The sequence below is a fragment of the Mus caroli genome, chromosome 3 (assembly GCF_900094665.2).
Source record: "Mus caroli chromosome 3, CAROLI_EIJ_v1.1, whole genome shotgun sequence".
In the NCBI taxonomy this organism is placed as follows: domain Eukaryota; kingdom Metazoa; phylum Chordata; class Mammalia; order Rodentia; family Muridae; genus Mus; species Mus caroli.
Window position 1 is genome coordinate 61,189,370 of NC_034572.1, and position 7,565 is coordinate 61,196,934.

General features: G+C 40.5%; 1 pseudogene across 1 annotated transcript; it reads left to right on the forward strand.

The window, feature by feature from the left end:
- Positions 1–1,237: 1,237 nt before the first annotated feature.
- On the forward strand, positions 1,238–1,750 carry LOC110291767 (annotated as a pseudogene). Its single transcript, XR_002377609.1, has one exon. The product of XR_002377609.1 is annotated as a 60S ribosomal protein L21 pseudogene (transcript).
- Positions 1,751–7,565: the final 5,815 nt, after the last annotated feature.

A 7,565-nucleotide genomic window follows, 5' to 3' on the forward strand; every position in this document is an offset into this window, starting at 1 on the left:
TAAGATCCTGTGGCGGGTGTTGTGGGTAGCTGGCGAGTGTCAGCCGACCCTGCGCCCTAGCTACCCAGGTGCTTTTCTGACCGGAAGAGCCCCATGTTGCTTTTGAGGAAGACATTTTAGCATGGCAACAGGAATAAAATGAGGCTTGTCCCTCAGTCCAGCTAAAACTGAATTATGGTCATTTACAGAGTTATGTTTATCACTCCTACACATAACATCTGGATATCTACACATAACATCTGAACACCTTAGCTGGAGAGGCTTCCTGCCCGTTCTCATTGTGCTCTCTCTGTTTTTCTGCTAATGAGCAGAGCCACTGAGAACAAAGTGCAAATTAGAAAATTTGACGAATAATTGATAGTCCAAAAGGCCATACAAGCACAGTCCTGGAGCCTGAGGCTGGGACCGGAGATGTCAGCATTACTTTCCTGGAAGAAAGCATGACACATGGATTCTGTGCTGGGCCTTCAACTTTCAGGTTGATCTGTCTGTTAAGAAAGTATCACCTATTTAAAGTAGCTCATTTTAAGTCTTTGTGGCCAAGGTTCATTGTCCAAGACCTCCTGTATGAATAATTTCCTTTCTAATTTTAAAGCCATATATTCCCCTATTTTAATTTAATTATAGACATTAATAATTATTAGACCTTTTGTCTGATTAATGTACAGATTGGGCTGCCTAAGACTGCTTTCATTTTTAAAAAAATATTAAACACATTATCGATGCTGCATTCATGTAATTATTTTCCTCCTGTACTCCTCTTTTGGCTTCTATTATTAATTGCAAATTAACAAAACAGGAAAACAAATCACAGAAAATGAGTCCCATGTTGTACCATGTATGGATATTACACTTTTGCTTGAAAATTATATTTTTAAGAAAAAAAAAAGAGATCATGTTAGATACAATTTGTAGCTCTATCCTCACGTTCTGTTTTGTTTTCAGATAGCTATCTCTATGTAGCCCTCCTTGGTTGCTAACTCAGAGATCTACCTGCCTCTGCCTTCTTGATGTTAGGTTAAAATGCATGTGCCATCATGTCTGGCCTATGGCTTAGCACTTAAGAGTACTTGCTGCTCTAGCAATGAACCTGAGTTTGGTTCCTAGCATCCACGTTGGGCAGCACACAACCACCCATTACTCCAATTCCTATTATCCTACCAACTTCATGTTTTCTTTAAAAAAAAAAAATAACCTGCTTTCGGCCGCCGCAGTCATCTTCCAGTAACTTGCCAAAATGACGAACACAAAGGGAAAGAGGAGAGGCACCCGATATATGTTCTCTAGGCCTTTTAGGAAACATAGCGTTGTTCCTTTGGCCACATACATGCAAATCTACAAGAAGGGTGATATTGTAGACATCAAGGGAATGGGCACTGTTCAAAAAGGAATGCCCCATAAGTGCTACCATGGCAAAACCGGAAGAGTCTACAATGTCACCCAGCATGCGGTGGGCATCATTGTCAACAAGCAGGTTAAGGGCAGAATTCTGGCCAAGAGGATCAATGTGCGGATTGAGCACATCAAGCACTCAAAGAGCAGGGACAGCTTCCTGAAGGGGGTGAAGGAGAACGACCAGAAGAAAAAGGAAGCCAAAGAGAAGGGCATCTGGGTGCAGCTGAAGCGCCAGCCTGCGCCACCCAGAGAAGCACACTTTGTAAGGACTAATGGAAAAGAGCCTGAGCTGTTGGAGCCCATTCCATACGAATTCATGGCCTAATGTACACAAAGAAATAAAATACCAGCACCAGGAAAAAAAAAAAAAAACCAATCAACTCCAGTTTGCACTGTCCATATAGTTTTGGATGTGGGGCCATCCACTGGAACATGGATGAATTACCAGGAGCCATACTCTTAAAAGAAAATCAAAGTTCCCTCCCTAGAAACCATTAACTATCCATAGTTCCTCAGTTAGGAGTGGGGGCTTGTGAACCACTCCCCTCTCCATCCTAGAATGTTGATTGTCTTGATCTTGAACAGATAGGTCTTGTGTATACAACCACAGGTACTGAGTTCATGGGTGTAGCAGTCTTACTATGTCTACATGATAATGTTTTGCTCTGGTCTTCTCTGATCTCTGGCTCTTACAATCTTTCCACCCACTCTTTGACAATAGTCCCTGAGCCTTGGGGGAAGGAGTGTGATGTAGATTTCTTATTTGGGACTAAGCAGCTCACTGAAAGTTGTGCTCTCTGCTCTTAGTTTCTGTGTTAATCACCATCTGCTGTATAGAGAAATTTCTCCAGTGAGGTTTGAATGCTGCACTAGGACATGGGTAGAGGCATAAGAACATAGAGGGTAGTTTGACATTCTGTTTGTTTAGCAGAATAATAGCAGTAGGTTCATGACTGGGGCCTATCAGCTCCTGACCATGGGTTCGTGGCTAGGCTTCCCATACCAGGTATGTGTTTCCTCCTATGGAGTGGGTCTCAAGTTCAACCAGAAAGCAGTTGGTTACCCCTATAATATCCGTGCCACTATTCACCCATGAGAACATTTTGTTCTGCTAATCATCATTATAGTTCATATGGTTCACAGATCTGTAAGGCTGTTGGTTACTCCCCTTCCAAAGTTTTCATAGCCCCTTTCAGCACCCTGGAAGCTAGCTGGCAGAGAGAAAGCTTCCAGATCGGTGGCAATGCTTCCATGGATTGTTAACAATGTATTTAGTCAAGAATAGGGTGGTACCACCAATTACTGGTTGACAACAAAGAGCAACCACAACAGCTTATATTGCTTTGGGGGGTTTCTGGGACAATGCCAACAACTCAAAAGGAGGGTATCTCACATATAATGCTGGGAGTTTTATTCCTATGGCCTAAGGGATGAGTATTATCTCCCAGTAGGTTTTCATATGACATTTCCATAGTGTTAGTTGTTTTCCTAATATCTTCTAGGCAAATGTCTATGTAAAAGGATCTCTGTTTATCATGTATGGCATTCTTTCAAGATATATGTGCATTCACTTTAAATTCAAATATTCAACAGCTTTAAGCCTGCTTGATAATGTTTTTTCACCAGCCCTTTAAAATTCACATTTATTATTTGAAGGTCATGTATAAACCTCCTTTATGCAACTTCTTCCTAGTGGGTTACCCATATTATTTAAGATGAAAGAAGGCATTTATAATAGTGTAAAATACCACCACACTATTTGCTATTAGAAATGCCTTCAGATTCAGACTTACAAGAGGCACTTTAGTGACATTTACCTGGATCTAAGAGGAATAGGATTTTATTTTAAGAACTCTTATGTGAACATGAGCATCTCTGCAAGGAGACTAAAATTCAAGTCATTAGTAGTAAAACACAATTCAGTGAAAGGAGAGTACAACATATATATATATATATATATATATATATATATATATATATGGAGAGCATGTGGAATGTGCCCCTCAGCTCTTGTGCATATGTCTTATTCTTTAGGTTCAAATCCAAGGCATCATTATACAGGTGCAGTTGGTTAGAAAACATGTGGGCAACTATGTTGATTTTTAGGAGTGGATTCTGGGTACAGTCCAACATAATCAGTATAGATTCTTTAAACAAAGTCTTAGTAAATTAAAAAGTGAAATATTAGGGCTTAGGGAATGCTTTTATACTATTTTGATATGAAATGGCTGATTTTGAACCATTTCGACTTAGGGGGAAAAGACACTTTCCAAGACTTAATATACTAAACACTGTTTTGTCTTCAACAATGGATTTTAAAGCCCTTCGAGACTTAAATGGACTCTAAGCTGTTTTTGCTGCTTCAGCCTCAGAGAATGGATACTGACCCATTACTACCTTATCCGAGTGTCTCTTGCTGAGCATCTAAGGGTTCCAGTCTTGGCTCCAGCCTGTCCAGTGTTTTCATCAATGTCGTAGGTAAGGCTGTAAAAGCATACTTATTAAATTTAGAAGAAATATGAATTTAGAGACGTAACTAATGCTGAGTCTAGACTTTAAGTGATGTCAACTAACTGAATCTCATGGCTGGAATTCAATCGTGAAGTAAGAATAGTGAATCATGGTTTCTGCATCAGATTTGTTTAGCTTATCAGTATTTGATAAGTCCATAACATGTTGTAGACACCATTACAGATCTCAGCTCTGCAGTGAGAACAAAACCAATGAGGGGCCTACTATAGAATTTGGGCTACGGACATAGACGAGGGCTCTAAACCACCATTACTCAGGGAAGGAAAATAAAAGAGCCCAAATGTAACAGGTTAATGTGAAAACCCTCTGGAGAATTTTTAGTTGTCAGAACTTTGAGTCACAAATGTTTTCAGAATGCACCATGTGTCAAGAATTGTACTAAAGTTGTTGATAAAATGTGTTATTAAAGGAAAAATGGTCCATGACATCGTAAGAGTTGATACCAAACTGCAACTTTAAGCCTTTTGACCCCAGTTTTCTGAGTATTTTCAGAGAATTGCAAGGGTGAATCAAGAAGGAGGGAGTGAGAGGGGAATTATATTTTAAAATGTTGGCAAACCAAAGTGTAGACAAGTGGAGTCGCAATGTCAAAGGAGACAGAAGTCATGTGTTTTGAGGTATTGCTGAAGGAACTGTAGAAAAGTGTAACTGTGCAGAGGCATTCTAACTGTGTGATGGTATTTGAGAGGCCAACAAAGAGAAAAGGAGGGAGTCTTACTCATTGCTGTATAGAACTGAAGTAGCACAAAAACTCTCTAAAGTAGAGTTTTTAGAGAAGAAAATTTTTAGTTTTGTAGAATTATGGCATGCCTGTGATGATTAGTTTTAATTATCAACTTTACACAGTCTAGAATCACCTAGAAAGCCTACCAGTGAGGGATTGTTTATATCAGGTTCACCCGTGGGCATGTTAAAGAGGATTGTCGTGGTTATTAAATGAAGTGGGAAGACCAGCTCACTGTGGGTGGCACAGAGATGAATCTGAATGCAAGTAAATATGCATGCATTACTTTTCTCCTGGCTCTTGACCATGGATGTGGCTAGCTGTTGCAAGTGCTTGCCTTGACTTGCCTTCAATGATGGGCTGTAATCTGAAATGGTAAGATGAATATTTTGTCAGGAATATTTTATCACAGCAGCAGAAATGAAACTAAGACAATGTGTCAGGTATACAAGCTGTTCATCAGTGTAACTCAGTGATGCTTTACTAAAAAGAATTTTCTGCTTCTGAGACTATTTAAAACAGAGACTGATCAATCCTTGGTTAGAGATAATGAGACATAATTCCTAGACTGAATTAGCAGTAAGAGAAATGCTCTCTATATTAGTTACTGTTTTATTATTGTTACAAAATGCCATGATAAAGGCAGTTGATAGAAGAAAACATTTCATTGGGGACTTGTTTACAGTTTCAGGGGTGAGTCCATTTCAATTATGGTGGGGAGCAAAGTACCAGATAGCCACGCATGTTAATGGAACAGTAGCTGAATAGCTTCACACTCACATCTAATCTGCCAGTTTCAGAGAAAGAGGGAGGAAGGGAGGAAGGGAGGAAGGGAGGAAGGGAGGAAGGGAGGAAGGGAGGGAGAGAAAGAGAGAGAGAGAGAGAGANCACACGTCTTGCACACATGCGTGTGTGTGTGTGTGTGTGTGTGTGTGTGTGTGTGAGAGAGAGAGAGAGAGAGAGAGAGAGAGAGAGAGAGAGATTGACCCTGGCTCACGAAGTATAGTGGAAAGCATTTAAGAAATCCACCTAGCCGGGCGTGGTGGTGCACGCCTTTAATCCCAGCACTTGGGAGGCAGAGGCAGGCAGATTTCTGAATTCAAGGCCAGCCTGGTCTAGACAGAGAGAGACAGAGAGAGAGAGAGAGAGAGAGAGAGAGAGAGAGAGAGAGAGAGAGAGATTGAGCCTGGGCCGGGACCTGGAGTGAGCTTTTGAAACATCAAAATCCACCCAAATGACATACTTCCTCCAGTAAGGCCACATCTACTCCAAGAAAGCCATGCCTCCTAATCCTTCCCAAACAGTTCCACTAACTGGGGACCAAACATTCAAACATGATGTCCTATGAGAGCAATCCTTATTTAAACTATCACACCCTGGAAGTGCAGTTCCAATTCCACACTCATGATTCTAGTTTGCAAATGCTTGCATGAGAGATGATTTGTTCAAGCTGAAGTTGGACCAGGCTATGTTAGAGGAAAAGAGTCATTCCAAATTAAGTGTAAATTTTTTTTGAAAGGATTAAAAAAATAGGCCCATGGCTTCCGGAACTCACTTAAAGCTCTATCACTGGGTCAGGTAGGGCAGCACAAGGAAGGGCAGCTACACTTCTGATGCTGTCAGTCCTGGGTGTGAATGTATGTGCTGTCAGTCAGGACTCGGAGTGTAAACTACCAGGAATCCCAATTCAAACACTGACAAGCTAAAAGGAGATCTATTGATTCATGTAACTGGAAAGTTCATAGGCCAGTCTAACTTTAGGCATGGTTGAATCTTGATGTTGCAACTGTCTGCTTTGTTTTCCTGCTCCTTTTTGTTTTCCTCTATGTGGCCTATCTAGAGGAGTATGAGCTAGGCTGGCTAGAGTCATCAACACATTGCTCAGTTTTCTCTCTTAATCCTTTTTAGTCTCTTTGGAGGATGTTCTTTCTCTTGTATCTTCCACAGAGTCTGGCATTTGTACCAAGGACATAGATTGCAGTTATCAAGTGTATTTAGACAATACAATTTAAAGTGGTGTATTACTTACTTTTCTCATCAGTGTGATCAAAATACTTGGAAGAACTCTTTATTTTAGCTAAGAGAGTCAGAGGTCCACTCCATGCTTGCTTGGCTTCATGTGCGTGAGCAACCGATGTTGGGTACAGTGAGAGTAGTTCCTCATTGACAGTCAAGGACAAGACATTCCAAAAGACACACCCAGTGACGTACTTCTGCCAGATCTCCTGTCTGAAAGTTTCTACATCTTCCCTACATAGTGTCAGTAGCTTGGAACCAAGCATTCAACAAACAGCATTCACAGACTTTGCATAGTCATACCATAATAGTACTAAATAGGAATTCTGAATCTATCTTAGTTATCAAAGAAATTTAATTTTAAACTTTAAAGATATGATTAAAGAAGTAAAGTTGAGAAACCGCCAGACTGATTTCCAGAGTGGTTGTACAAGCTTGCAATCCCACCAACAGTGGAGGAGTGTTCCTCTTTCTCCACATCCTCGCCAGCATCTGCTGTCACCTGAGTTTTTGATCTTAGCCATTCTGATTGGTGTGAGATGGAATCTCAGGGTTGTTTTGATTTGCATTTCCCTGATGATTAAAGATGCTGAACATTTTTTTCAGGTGTTTCTCAGCCATTCAGTATTCCTCAGGTGAGAATTCTTTGCTTAGCTCTGAGGCCCATTTCTTAATGGGGTTATTTGATTTTCTGGTGTTCACCTTCTGGAGTTCTTTATCTATATTGGATATTAGTTCCCTATCTGATTTAGGATAGGTAAAGATCCTTTCCCAAACACAAGAAAATCAAGAAGGAAGACCAATGCATGGATACTTTATTCCTCCCTAGAATAGGGAATAAAATATCCATGGAAGGAGTTGCAGAGACAAAGTTTGGAGCTAAGACGAAAGGATGGAC